Source organism: Pogona vitticeps, chromosome 5 (assembly GCF_051106095.1).
Source record: "Pogona vitticeps strain Pit_001003342236 chromosome 5, PviZW2.1, whole genome shotgun sequence".
Lineage (NCBI taxonomy): Eukaryota > Metazoa > Chordata > Lepidosauria > Squamata > Agamidae > Pogona > Pogona vitticeps.
In genome coordinates, this window is record NC_135787.1 from 49415328 (window position 1) to 49430227 (window position 14900).

The following is a 14900-nucleotide window of genomic DNA, read 5'->3' on the forward strand; positions in this document are numbered from 1 at the left end:
GGACTATAGTCCTTCTGATGTTGATTGGATAATTTCGCCTCTTCATAATGAGATGTCACGGTCGTTAATATTTGTTGAAGCTTAAATTTTACTTCATTCCAAAATTGTCCTTGTTGTGCCATTCTGTTTCTGCTGCCTAGATGCTTATAAACAGATATTCCAAATTTCCAGAGTCATTTCAGGAGTTCCGCTTTGGCTATGTAGAGTTGAACCAAATTCGACCCAAGGAAAAGTCCACTTTTTTGAAAAGTCCACTTTAGGGTTAATTCCGGCCAAATGCAAAGAGAAGCTCACGAGGAGATAAACAGTTTTTCAGCCTTAAGCAACAACAGAATGTCCAAGGCCACCTCTTCTGGGAATCATTCCAAACACTTTAGATAGACAAAACAATGTCCACACTTAATTTGCATGAAGGTCTCTTAAGCTTATAACGCCAGGTTGTAAATATTCTTAAAGTATAGTTTTAAAAAGTTACTTTCTTCAGCTATCCCTCTCACCAGATTTTCTGCCGCTTTAGAAAGTTACTGAGATAAGATAGCAATTCTTTTTTTCCATATGTAGGGGTACGTAGGCAATTAGTTGCAAAAGAATTCTCACCCGATGGAAAAACACCGATGCCAGGTGCTGTTCCTTGCTTCTCTCAGACGGCTGCCAGCGACTTGGAAGCTAGCCGAAGCTGCTTATTTCTGCCCATTGGCTGATTAGGGAGTTTCCTGGATCGAACCGGGGTGGCCGCCGCCCCCCGTGATCAACAGGCTTTCTCCCCCAGTTCACCACCCCTCCAGGGTGGTTCCGACACCCTACGGTGTCCCAAAACGGGTCAGAATTCAGCCCAGGGGACAGAGCTCTGTCCTCCTGCTGCTGTCTCGTTGCGACGTCAAGCCGGAAGTCCTCGATTGTAGCAGATTCTGATAGCTGGCTCAGCCTTCCATCCTTCTGAGGCTGGTAAAATGAGTAGCCAGCTCGCTGGTGGGGGGGTAGAATGTGTAGCCTGTATAACTAAATTTTAAACTGCTCAGAGGGTGCTTTAAGCATTATGAGGCAGTATATAAGCAGCACAATTTGCTTTGCTTTTGAACGGAGATTTTAACCACTGGAAATAGATTTATGAACAGAACACTGTAGAAATGTTCCAGAATAGTTTAATAATAATTGTGTACCATCAAGCCAACTCTGATTTATGGTAACACTTTTCAGGCAGTGGATCCCAAACTGTGTTCCGTGGTGCCGTAGGGCATTGTCAGACCTACACAGGTGCACCAGGGAGACTTAGAAGTTGGTTGGGCAGAGGGAGAGATGTTGTTGGTGCCCATCATCTCTCCCCTTGGCTTTACCTTGCCCCCCCTCTCTCATGCCCCCACGTGCTGTCCTCTGCCTTCCCCTTCTCCCAAAACCTTCCACGGGCTGCTGAGAAGGTGGCAATGGCAGCAAGATGGCTCCTCTACCTGTCTGTGACTCCAGCACTCTCTTCTTGCTGATGCCTATGCTGTTGCTACTGCTGGCTCCTCCACTTCTGCAGCTACTGCTGCCTCCCACACCTGGCCCTTCATCTCGGCTGTGCCTGCGGTACTAAAGGTGGAGCAGAAGAAACTCTGACCCAGCCATGCTGCTCTATGAGAGCAAGGGAGGGTGAGATGGCAAGGGGTGGCCTGATTCACCACACAAGGACTCCCTCCAACCATCCTTCTCCCCTGCACCAACCCACTCCCATAGCCACCTCTCTGCCTGTACTTCTGCACAAGCTTCCCTCCCTCTTGCCTGCCTGCCTGCCTGCCTGCCTGCCTGCCTGCCTGCCAGCCTTCCTTCCTTCCTTCCTTCCTTCCTTCCTTCCTTCCTTCCTTCCTTCCTTCCTTCCTTCCTTCCTTCCTTCCTTCCTTCCTTCCTTCCTTCCTTCCTTCCTTCCTTCCTTCCTTCCTTCCTTCCTTCCACTTATTCAGTCTTCTGCCTCCTCTGCAATCCAGGCAGCAGCAGCCATGGCAGTGATGCATTCCTCCCAAACTGGTCATTTGCCACCTTCCCTCCTTTAATTTTTTCTCCCATGTTTCCCTTTCTCTTTCTGAGCCAATCTCCCACTCTCTCTCCTTCCCTCCCCAAATCAGATCTTCATTTCAATCTTTTTCTTTTCTTCCCTGAAGCCCATCTCTTGCTGGCCACATCCTGCTAGCCCTCAGCCACCCACCCACTTTCCCTGGCTGTGCAAACCACCTCCTTTCCCCTCAATTCATTTTCCTGCTGCCTCTCCCCCTTGCCCTTTCTTTGTCTCATTGCTCCCTCCCCCCCTCCCCCACAGGGTCCCTTACTGGCCACTGGTTGCAGCTCCCCAATATCATCCTTTGGGTGGGTGAGAAAAAGGAAGGGGAAGCTTTGTTGCATTCTCTAATTATAAATTATTTTCAGGGAGGAAAAATGGAAGCATTACTCAGGCTGGACTTCCCCCCTTCTCCTTCCCACCTAAAGTATCATATTGGGGAGCTGTGGCTAGTTACCAGAAAGTCAAGGGAGCCATGAGTGGAAAACGTTTGGGAACCACTGCTTTTAAGGGCTTTCTAAGTAAAGTGTACTGATATGTGGTTTACCATTCCCTTTCTCTTGGGGGTGCCCTGGGACGGTGCAGCTTGCTCAGGTCCATGAAGGTTGATTTTTCTGAGATGCACAGTGAAGAACTGAACTCCAGATACCTAACTCACTGTATTAAGAAATAACATGCATGTTCATTATTTTAATATTACTTCAAAACTGTGTTACTGTCAGTATATTGCTGATTTTCAGAATGTGTCTTTGAGAAGGCCAAATCAAAGTAAAGGTAAAGGTAAAGGTTCCCCTTGACATTTTCAGTCCAGTCGTGTCCGACTCTAGGGGGCGGTGCTCATCCATTTTCAAGCCGTAGAGCCAGCGCTTGTCCGAAGACAGTTTCCATTGTCACGTGGCCAGCATGACTAGGGAACACTGTTTTACCTTCCCACTGAGATGGTACCTATTTATCTACTCGCATTTGCATGCTTTCGAACTGCTAGGTTGGTGAGGAGCTGGGACAAAGCGACGGGAGCTCACTCCATAGCGTGGATTCGATCTTACAACTGCTGGTCTTCTGACCCCACAGCACAGGCTTCTCTGATTTAGCCCAGAGTAGTTCTTACTTATATTTACAATGGTGATAGTTTTGAAAACCATATATTGAGACTTCATGAGCATGAACTTCCATAATGTTTCCCCATGTTTGGCTTCTAGAGCTGCCTATCAAATGCTGTACCAAACAAAAGTTTCTCAATACATTGTTTCCAGGGGGAAAAAGGGGAGAAATGGTGGGAGGAGAGAGGAGGCTTGAGAAAAGGTGGTATCATCTGGAACACCTGCAATATTCCACAAATGACCAAGAGGCAGACATGTCTTCCATTTCTGTGCTCTGAGGACTACCATACTCTAATGCAATAATACAAATTGGATCAAAGGTATTTTAACCAATCAGTAAACTAAAGACACTTTAATATGTGTGGCAATTTTCCTTTTAGGTTTGGGAACATCTAGATAGATGTTTCTAATGAGAACAATGTAATTAATCAAAGGATTTCTCCTTCTCTAATGGCAGATTGGCTGTTATTATTTACAGGTAACAATCTTTTGTTTTCACATACAGAATTCAATCAGGTTTTCATGTCTATCTGCCAGACTATTAATAGCTGCCAAATGAACAAGAGTCATGGATCTATCCATCCCTTTCTGGAGAAGTAGGAATATAGATCTACTATGGAAATTAAGAGCATGGTTGAAGGAGAATTTACTAGTGGATCACGAAGAGAAATTCTTCCAACTTGATTTCTTTTATTCAACAAATTTATTCAATATGTGCAGACTTTCAAGTTCACCTCTCAAGCAATGTGTTAATACAATAACCCTTTCTGACTTGGACTTTATCAGGAAGTAATTTTTTGTCATTGGTTTCTCAGAAGCTTTGTTGCATACATAAAAAACAAAGTTTTGTTCATTATTTCCAAAGTGGTATTGATGCAATTTTTCATCAACTCAGAAAACCCAGTAGGCATTTACTTATTGAAAATAAAAATAAAAACTTCTAAAAAAATTGAAATCCATTTTCAGCTAGAAATAACTGAACAAAATATAGTATAACCATAAAGACAGAAAAGGGCTGTGTGAAAAGGGAGATACAGTAGATTGTCAATAAGGGGTTTGAAGTCTGAAAGCAGATGAAATCTTAAATGACCTCTGTCCTATATCTGTAGTTTGGAAAAGGCCATCTGCTCCCCATATGAACCTGGCCAGATGTTGAGATCCTCAGCAGAGGCCCTGTTGTGTCTCCTAGCACTCTGAGAAGTTTGGTCGGTTAACGCATAAGACAATCCTTTTTCTGCGGCAGTGCCTCATAAAAAACTGTGTTTTATCGAGTGAGTCTACTGACTCACCTACCCTTGTATTGTCTGCATTGACTGCTCTGTAGGATTTGAAGTAATTTTTTTCTTTCCATCCCTACCAGAAGATTTTGGAGGACGAACTTAGTGCTTTCTGCATGCTAACCGCATTACCGCTGACCTCCTGTCCCTCAATTCCAGAACTCTCTGCAAAGGGGAATTAGGCTGCCTTCATCCTTGCTGAGCTCTGAATAGGCAGCCCAAAGTGTATGACTTCCTAATAGGCAGCCAAAAGCGTATAGCCTTTGGGTTTTCAATATTAGCTTTTTAAAAATGATACATTTTTAAAGGTTTTCACTGACTTTCTTGTTTGGGGAACCACGATAAGCCAAAGAGTGCTGAAAGAAAGAAAGAAAGAAAGAAAGAAAGAAAGAAAGAAAGAAAGAAAGAAAGAAAGAAAGAAAGAAAGAAAGAAAGAAAGAAAGAACAAATGAACAAACAAACGAACAAACGAACGAACAAATGAACGAACAAATGAACGAACAAATGAACAAGCAAACATGTTTATGTAAGGCACTCAACTAAATGTCCATCCTCTGCTATCTGGGTTTAAGGATGTATAGTGGGAAGTACAGTCTTCATTTCACTGGACATTAATATTGTACAGTATTTATGTAAGGCAAAAATCACAACTCTGTCCATCGAAACATAAAATCTGTGAGAGTTTGCAGTGAAGACTCTACATTGTCATTCCCACAACAGCCGCTTAAGTTGCAGATTTTAACATAAATAAACGTTAATGTTATGATCAACAGACCAGACAAAATCAAGCAGACTATAAAATCACATATAACTACAGCTAATATTAGTACACCTCCCCCGGAACCATCCTTGCAGCACCAAGCATTTTGTTCTTTTAATCCCATCGCAACTGGTAGAAATTTAGCTGTGACTAGAGAGTCAGCTGGTTTTCAGATAACAAAAAGTTATAATAGAACTGGGTGAGATGGCCAGGGAGGTCAGTAAATGGAGTGACCCCTGTCAGGCAAAGCCCTACATAGACTGCAGGGCAAAAGGACATGCTCCTTCAGTTCAACATCCAGGTTATTGCATATCCAAAGCCTTTCAGAAAAAGGGATACCAGTGGAATGCTCACTTGATAGCTGGGAAGGCAAAAGATGAAAATGGGCTAAGGAGAAAGCCCCACCGTATTTATCTATGTACTGTATGCTCAAACAGAAGGCAGGCCGAACAGGGAATCTGTAAGGAGAGAAGAGAACAGGTCGCACTTGTAGAAGCAAAGATTTCTTGAAATGAGATTTCCCCAAGTCTCTGCTATACTGTAACAGATGGCAGAAACAAATACTAGTGATTGTAAATAAGTGGGAGACAGTCAGATGGTGGAAGCTTTTGCAGACACATATTTTGTTGAACAGTTTTTGTAGCTGTCATCCAAGAAAAATAATAACAAGCCAGGAGCCAACCTAAAGATGTGAATCCTTAGCCAAAACATTAACCATCACAGCACTGACAGTTACACAAACTTAAAAAAAAGACGTCCTCATATATCATAGAATCATAGATTCATAGAATAATGGAGTTTGGAGGGACCTGTAAGTCCAACCGTTGGACTTTGGAAAGTGCTGATCATTCTTGTTGCCCTCCTCTGAACTTATTCCAGTTTATTGGCATGATTCTTACACTGTAGTGTCCAGAACTGGACACAATACTCAATATGAGACCTAAACAATGCTGAACAGATGGGAACTAGTACTTCATGGGATTTGGAGACTATAGTTCTGTTAAAGCAGCTTGAAATAGCATTTGCCTTTTTTGTAGCCACATCAAAGTTAGGTTATATTCAGCTTGTGATCTATAACAATTCCAAGAGCTTTCTTGGCTGTGGTATTACTGAGATTAGTGCTGGAATACATGGGCTGAGGTGTATTCTTAGCCCAGTTATACATGGGTTGATAAACCCATCAGCGCTCAGGGTGAGGATTTCTGCTGATTAACAGTGGATGAGAGTGGGCTGTCTGGTACAGCCCAGCTGATAAGCATGGAAGTTGGATGGGTGTCAGAGCAGATGCCTCCTGAGATGGTTAGCAGTAGTTGGGGAGGATTGGTGGGCCACATTGTGGCAATCATTCTGGACCCCTTGCATCACTTTCTTTTTGCAGCTACTGCTCTGTTGCTTATATGTCTCAATAAATTCTGGTTTTAAAACACTCTGGTTACTATCCCTGGAGCTTCCACCTTGGTCAACGAACTGCCTCAGTGGACGACTGACCAATTGACCACAACAATGTAGAAAAAATGCAGTCCTGGAAATATGCATTATGCTTGAAGAATGGGGTTTGAACCACAGTTAACTAAAAGTCATTGTGAAGTATTCAGCCAGCTCTCCAGCCAAGTCTGGAAGCAAGGTCAATGTACAATAATGTTACCTTCCAAAAAAAACCTCTTTTATGGCTGACTGTCAAACATGTAAATAAATGCTAAGAAACTATTCAGAAAAAAAACTTCCTAGATTCCTAAAGTGTGGATAGAATAAATTAGTACAGTGGGGTCTTGACTTGAGAACTTAATCCGTATTGGAAGGCGGTTCTCAAGTCAAAAAGTTCTCAGGTCAAATCTGCATTTCCCATAGGAATGCATTGAAAACCATTTGATCCGTATCTGCTCTTTTCCGTCCATAGAAACTAATGGGAAGCTGCTATTCTGCCTTCGACCACTAGAGGGGGATATTTTGTTTCTTTTTTTTTCTTAGGTCAAGAAAGGTTCAGGGAAGGCAGGGAAAATACAGTCCAGGCAGTACAGTACCAGGCAGTTTGAAGACTGTCTCCCAATCCACTCTCTAAACGCTGGGAGGAGCGAGGAAGCAGACAGGCACCCTTTTCACTGGCCAGCAGTTAACTGAAAGTTCACATTTTGCACTTTCCCTGCCTCCCACGTGGGTTTTTTTCAGTTCTTAACTCAAATCTAAGTATGTAAGTCAAGTCAATATTTTCCTATGAGAGTGGTTCTTAAGTCAAAATGTTCTTAACTCAAGCCGTTCTTAAGTCAAGACCCCACTGTACCTGACCATCTTAGTCCACCAACATTTTAGAGAAGTATAAATACAGGGAAGCAGGGAAATAAACAAGACAAATGATGTGCCATACACACCAGACAGCAACAGCACAGATACCAAGGAGCATCAGGCAACATGTAGCAGCACAGCTCACAATAGCATCTCAGAACAGGTGAGGGTAGCATGGATTTTCCACAGTAGGCTTGGCTTGGCTTGGTTGTGTGAGCATTTTGAATATTTTTCATCTATGTCCATTAATATGTCTAAAGGCTAGAGACTGATCACAATGCATCTTACCTTTTTGTAATTTTATTTTTATTCTCTGCTTTCCAATGTTTTTTAAGGCTATAAGCGCCTGCATATTTAGAATGTAACTAAAATATTATTTTTAGTATTTTTAATAATTTGAATTGAAACTGACTTAAGTATTTGCCTGCAATTTAAGTTTAATTTTCATTTATTTTTAAGCATTTGTGTCTACAGGTTTTCCATAGCTGGAAGATTTTTGGATGTTCCCAACAACATGGAAATATTTTTGTGCATATGGAACACAGAAGCAATGTTGATAAATAAAGCTTGTAGAAATAGAAAAGTTGATGTTGCCCTTAATTATTACATCAATGAAGCAACTTTTACCTTGAAACCCATATGAATTTTGGAAATTGTTATCTGGTTTCCTCCTGGAACTAACCCTTTTAGGGATAAATGCCAGCTGTGACAAACACAAGCTTCTTATTTTTCCCAAGAGGTCTATACAGTTCTGCAAGGCTCTTAGGGAGATGTTCCTGTGTCCAACAATTTGGCCAAGCATACAGTGGCACCTCACTTTACGATTGCCCCGCATTACGATGAAACCACATTACGACAATCTTTTTTGCGATTGCAATTGCTATCGCAAAACGATGGTTTGAATGGGGTTTTTTCACTTTGCGATGATCGGTTCCCTGCTTCGGGAACCGATTCTTCGCAAAGCAACAATTTTCCTTCAGCTGATCAGCAGTTTCAAAATGGCCACCGGGTAAATAAAATGGCTCCCCGCTGTTTTCTGGGACGGATTCCTCGCTGCACAGACACCGAAAATGGCCGCCCTATGGAGGATCTTCGCTGGACAATGAGTTTCCAGCCCATTGGAATGCATTGAAGGGGTTTCAATGTGTTTCAATGGGCTTTTTATTTTCGCATTACGATGTTTTCGTTCTACAGCAATTTCGCTGGAATGAATTAACGTCGTAATGTGAGGCACCACTGTATGTACTTCAAAGCAATTTACTGATAAGGTGCAAGAGTTCTGAGATGGCAGAAAGGGCGGTTCCATTAAAGACTCTAGATGGGCGTCCCCACTAATGATGGCTGCCTCTCTTTAAAAAACAAAGCATCCTAGAAGTAGAAAAGTAGCCAAGTGAGGGGCACCATGGGCTAAAAATGTTATCCTTTATATTTTTTACTTCCCAGGAGGGTCTTTAAAAAAAAAAGAGACACACATAAAGGTTTTTATGGAAAAAATTGAAGTTTGAAGTGGCACAGCCCACTTTCCACCATTATAGTTTTCTCCTGATTCTGCTGCATGTGCACACAAACCTGAAACAGATATTTATTTTGAAAAGAACACTTGTGGCATTGTAGAGGAGTGGAAATTAAATGTGCTTCCTGCTGAAAAAAAAAATAACCAACCAGAAGGGCAATGGTTGAGGGTGAAGGGGAAAAGAACCATTTCACTCCAGAAAATTTCCTGTCTATTTTTGTTTGTGACCTTTTTTATTTATCTTGCTCTACTGGAGGTGTACAAAAGATGCACCTCTGATATTATGCGGCAGAGTGCATCCCCATTCTCCAAGGCAACTCTAAAAAAGGAGGCAGTCCCCAAAAAATTATAACTCTTAAAATAGGATTCAGAAGAACACCGCACTTGGTGGAGTTGTGGTGTGCAGTCTCTCTTCCTCCGTGCTAACCTTGGGAAAGTTTAAACAAAAGGTTTTTTAGTTGTGATTTTTTTTAAAAAAGTGGAATTGATTTACCTCCCGTCCCGCATTCAGAAATAGGTTACCCTGAACATATCCCGATTTAAAACAGAACACTTACCTTCTGAACAAACCTGCCAAGATGTTATAGGTCTCTTCTGCTTTCCATCAGAAAGGCTGCTACTGTATAGGGGCACTTCACTTCATAGTCTCCTGTACTCAGAGTCATAGGTAGGGCAGGGGGACCGGGGCTTTGAATGAGGGCACCAGAATTTGGAGGGAATCAACATAGGTGGCTGGAAGGCCAAAAAGCTAACTCGTTCAGATTCACTGCTAGAAGAAAACAGGCCTAAAGACTTCCTCATGGTGCTCCTTCTTGGGCAAAAGTAAACACAAAACCGGCAGGTTTGGCATGGACCAGCATGGCTGCTCAGATCAAGGCATTCCTCCCCTTTCCTCCATATGCTAATTTCATGCAACACAAATTAAAACAATAGGGCAGAAAAAACCCAGGAGTCAAATCTACTAATTTTTTTTTATTATTATTTATATCCCGCCTATCTAGTCAATAGACCACTCTAGGCGGCTCACAACAGGGGTACAACAATAACTAAAAACGAATTTACAAAGAAGAAAACTTTCAACCATGAAATTATAAACTAAGAAAAAGAAAAAAGGAAAATCAGGATTAGCTAAGGGGGGGTGGGGGGAAGGCCTGCCGAAACATCATTGTCTTTAATTGCTTTTTAAAAATACCCAGCGAGGGGGCCGCGCGAATGTCCGGGGGAAGGTTGTTCCAGAGGCGAGGAGCCACCGCTGAGAAGGCCCGATTTCTTGTCTTCTCCTTCCGGGCCTCCCTCGGCGTTAGGCTCCTCAACCTCACCTCCTGGCTCACGCGAGTGACACGGGTAGAACTTGGTGGTAGAAGGCGTTCCGCCAAATATCGAGGCCCTAAACCGTTTAGGGCTTTGTACGTGAGCATCAACACCTTGAAGTCGATGCGGAATCGGATGGGCAGCCAGTGCAATGCGGCCAGAGTGGGCGAGATATGTTGGAATTTTCTCACCCCACTAAGGAGTCTGGCCGCCGCGTTCTGCACCACCTGAAGTTTCCGCAGCAGCCTCAAAGGTAGCCCCACGTAGAGCGCATTACAGTAGTCTAATCTTGAGATTACGAGCGCGTGCACCAAAGTGGTGAGCGCCCCAACATCGAGATAGGGCCGCAGCTGGGCCACCCGCCTAAGATGGTAAAAGGCGGTTCGGACCACCGACGTCACCTGGAATTCCATAGTGAGCGCCGGGTCAAGATGGATTCCCAAGCTGCGGACCCCATCCTTGGCGGGAAGGGTCACCCCCCCAAAAGAGAGGGAGTTTCCCAAGTTCCCGACTGTGGGGGCACCCACCCTTAGTACCTCCGTCTTGTCCGGGTTCAGCCTCAGCCCGTTCTCCTGCATCCATTGCAGTACGGTCCCCAGGCAGCGCTGAAGGGACAGAACGGCTTCTCCTGCGGTAGGTGGAAAGGAGATGTAGAGCTGAGTATCATAGGCATACTGATGACACCGGGCTCCACACCCCCTGATGACCCCACCCAGCGGCCTCATATAGATGTTAAACAGCATTGGGGAGATGATCGACCCCTGTGGGACCCCACAATTGAGATTCCACGGGGCCGAGACGCTCTCCCCAAGCTGCACTCTCTGGGGGCGGTCCTCCAAGAAGGAACGGAGCCAAGCCAATGCGAGGCCACCAATTCCCAACTCGGAGAGCCTCCCCAGGAGGATACTGTGGTCAATGGTATCAAAGGCCGCTGAGATGTCGAGGAGGACCAGCAGGGACACTTTGCCCCGGTCAGCCTCCCTCAGTAGGTCATCACACAGGGCGACCAATGCCGTTTCTATGCCATGGCGCGGCCTGAAGCCCGACTGAAATGGATCCAGGGCATCTGTTTCATCCAGGTGCGCTTGAAGCTGATCGGCCACCACCCTCTCCACCACCTTACTTAGGAAAGAAACATTGGCGACGGGCCTGTAATTGCCAATCTCGTCCGCCGCCAAACTTGGTTTCTTCCTGATGGGCCTAATGAGTGTCTCCTTGAGGGCAGATGGAAATCTGCCCTCAAGGAAAGACCCATTAATTATTACGGTGGCCCATTCCGTTGTTGTAGGCCTGGCTGCTTTGATTAGCCAGGCCGGACAGGGGTCCAGGGAGGAGGTGGTGGCGCGACAGCGATCAAGCGCCCTGGCGACAGTGTCAGGCGTGACAGGCTGAAAGGAGTCAAAAATTGCCGGGCAAGACGGAGCGCTGGACATCTCAGCTCGACCAACTGTATTCAAAAAAGGAGACAGGTCCCGGCGGATGGCCTCCACTTTAGATTTAAAAAATGCTGCAAATTGGTCCGGTGTAAAACTAGGGGGAGGCCCATCACCCGGGCCAATTCCGGATAGGTCGCGCACTATACGGAATAATTCCGCCTGCTGGTTGGACGCTTCGCTTATCCGGTTAGCGAAGTATGCTCTACTGGCAGCCTTTACCTTAGCCAGGTAAAGGTTAGTGGCGACCTTAACAGCTATCCAGTTATAATCCGTCGGGTCTTTTCTCCATTTGCGCTCTAGCCGTCTCCTGACCCGCTTCAGCGCCCGGAGGTCCTGGTTAAACAAGGGTGCCGGGCGGGCTCTGCGTCGGAGAGGGCGTTTAGGTGCGATCATGTCTACAGCCCTGACCGCAGCGGCGAACCAGCTGTCAGCCAGAACCTCGACAGGAGCGCCAGCCAGGTCAGCCATAGCACCTCTCATGGCATCCTGGAATCCAATCGGATCCAGTAGCCTTCGAGGGCGGACCATAACAATAGGTCCCTGCTCCCTGCGAGGGGGGAGGGCCATGTTGAGGTTACATTTTATTAATTACACTTCTGGCTGTACTGCATGCTCACTGTCTATTGACAATAATACCAACCTGTATTTTTAGATAGCATGCTTTTTGCCACAGTTACTCCAGAGTTACTTTTGGTGCTAGCTTTCCTTTGTCTCTCAGCCTGACCATTTTTCACTTCCCTGTGCTGCTGTTTATTGTTCTGAAGTCATTGCGTTTATTGCTCAAGATTGCAGTTAATTTTCTTTAGGTACAGCAATTGGATTTTCATTTTAGGAAGGGGAAAAAAACCCAGCTACTTTTTCCTCTCATGAACCTTCAACAGAGAAATGCATTGCTTTCCATTATGCATTCAGTGGTCATTTAATTAAAAGACAGAAAAATTACCTGGGTTTTAATTATGCAAGAAGCATTTAAAAGGAAGCCTGGCCAACACAGCGATATCTCTGGCCTACTCAGGAGTGCCAAGATATAAGCCAGATATCTGGCCATCAGGAAGATTAAAAAAAAAGAATATTAACAATCTAATAACAAAAGGTTTCTGTTCTTTCATCAAGAAGATTAAAAATAAGAATAAATTTAATATTTATGAAGAAGACGCCGTTTTTCACATCACTTCTAAATATATTAAGACAATTCCTGTTTATTTCAGGCTACGGTCAGAGACAGAATTTGTTGGGTTCTGTGAAGTGTAGCTGGTGGGGGAATAATATTTTATAAAGCACAGATGAAAACAAGAGTACAACAATTTACTAAGTAAAAATAGGCACCTCAGAGAAGGTAGATAGATGGTAAGAAATGTTAAGGTAGAGGCTATGAGTAAGAATAATGCATTTAATATGAACATTTAAATGTGTTTTCTTCTTTAGTTTTGTTTTCCCTTTGTAACTGGTGAAAAACAGCTCTTACTGTGTTTGTCATTATTGTTATGTGCTGTTAAATCACATTCGGCTTATGGCAACTCTATGAATGAGGAAGCTCCAAAATCTTCTGTCCTCAATAGCCCTGCTCAGTTCCTGAAGATTCAGGCCTGTAGCTTCCTTTAGGGAGTTGACCTTCCTCTTTTCCTGCTGCGTTCCACCTTTCCCAGCATTATTGTCTTTTTAAAAGAAACCTGCCTTCTTATGATGTGTCCAAAGCCCCAGCTTCAACATTTTTGCCTCAGGCTTGATTTGATTCATCTTTCTGGCGGTCCAAGATACCTCCAGCACTCCATTTCAAACAAATATTTTTTCCCTGCTAGTTTTCTTAACTGTCCAGCTTTTAAATTTAGACATGATGATCAGAAATACAAGTGTGTGGATGATCTTGGCCTTGGTCTCCAATAGCGCATGCTTACACTTCATTATCTTTTCGAGTTCCCTCATTGCTGCCCTTCTTAGTCTCAGTCTTCTTCTGACTTCTTAGCTGCAGTCTCTATTACGATTGATGAAAATAGATATAGATGGTATAGATATAGGCATAGATTTGTGAAGCTGGCTGGATGACTCAGTAATTTAGATATCTGGCTGTGGAGCCAGTTTGGAAGTTTGCTTCCCCACTGTGCCTCCTGGGAGTAGATCCAGCCTGCATGGCCTTGGACAAGCTGCACAGTCCCAAGATGACCCCAGAAGAAAGGAATGGTAAACCTGTTTATTCTCTGCCTGGAAAACCCTGAAAAATGGTCTCCATAAGTCACAACTGACTTGACTGCACATTGTTGTTGTTGTTGTTAAAAAACTGAGGCATAGTGATAATTATAAAAACATTGACTGGTGTTATATAATACATACATGTTTTAACAAAAAAATTAAGCATTTGTTAAATATTGGCACAGTATGTATGCGTGTGTGTGTGTTTAGTCGTTTAGTCGTGTCCGACTCTTCGTGACCCCATGGACCAGAGCACGCCAGGCCCTTCTGTCTTCTACTGCCTCCCGGAGTTGTGTCAGGTTCATGTTGGTTGCTTCACAGACACTGTCCAGCCATCTCATCCTCGGTCGTCCCCTTCTCCTCTTGCCATCACACCTTCCTAACATCAAGGTTTTTTCCAAGGACTCTTTTCTTCTCATGAGATGGCCAAAGTACTGGAGCCTCAGCTTCAGGATCTGTCCTTCCAGTGAGCACTCAGGGTTGATTTCCTTTAGAACTGATAGGTTTGTTCTCCTTGCAGTCCAGGGGATTCTCAAGAGCCTCCTCCAGCACCACAATTCAAAGGCATCAATTCTTCGGCGGTCTGCTTTCTTTATGGTCCAGCTCTCAGTTCCATACATCACGACAGGAAAAACCATAGCTTTGACTATTCGGACTTTTGTCGGCAAGGTGATGTCTCTGCTTTTCAAGATGCTGTCAAGATTTGTCATCGCTTTCCTCCCAAGAAGAAGGCGTCTTTTAATTTCAGGGCTGCTGTCTCCATCTGCAGTGATCATGGAGCCCAGGAAGATAAAATTTGACACTGCCTCCATATCTTCCCCTTCTATTTCCCAGGAGGTGATGGGACCAGTGGCCATGATCTTAGTTTTTTTGATGTTGAGTTTCATACCGTTTTTTGCACTCTCCTCTTTCACTCTCATTACAAGGTTCTTTAATTCCTCCTCACTTTCTGCCATCAGAGTGGTATCATCTGCATATCGGAGGTTGTTGATATTTCTTCCGGCAAT

The 14900-nt window shown here is 44.1% G+C and overlaps 1 protein-coding gene across 1 annotated transcript in view; it reads right to left on the reverse strand.

The window, feature by feature from the left end:
- LOC144583214 (uncharacterized) overlaps nucleotides 1–14900 on the reverse strand; it is a 386279-nt gene that overhangs the window by 369185 nt on the left and 2194 nt on the right. The gene's annotated exons all lie outside the window — the stretch shown is intronic.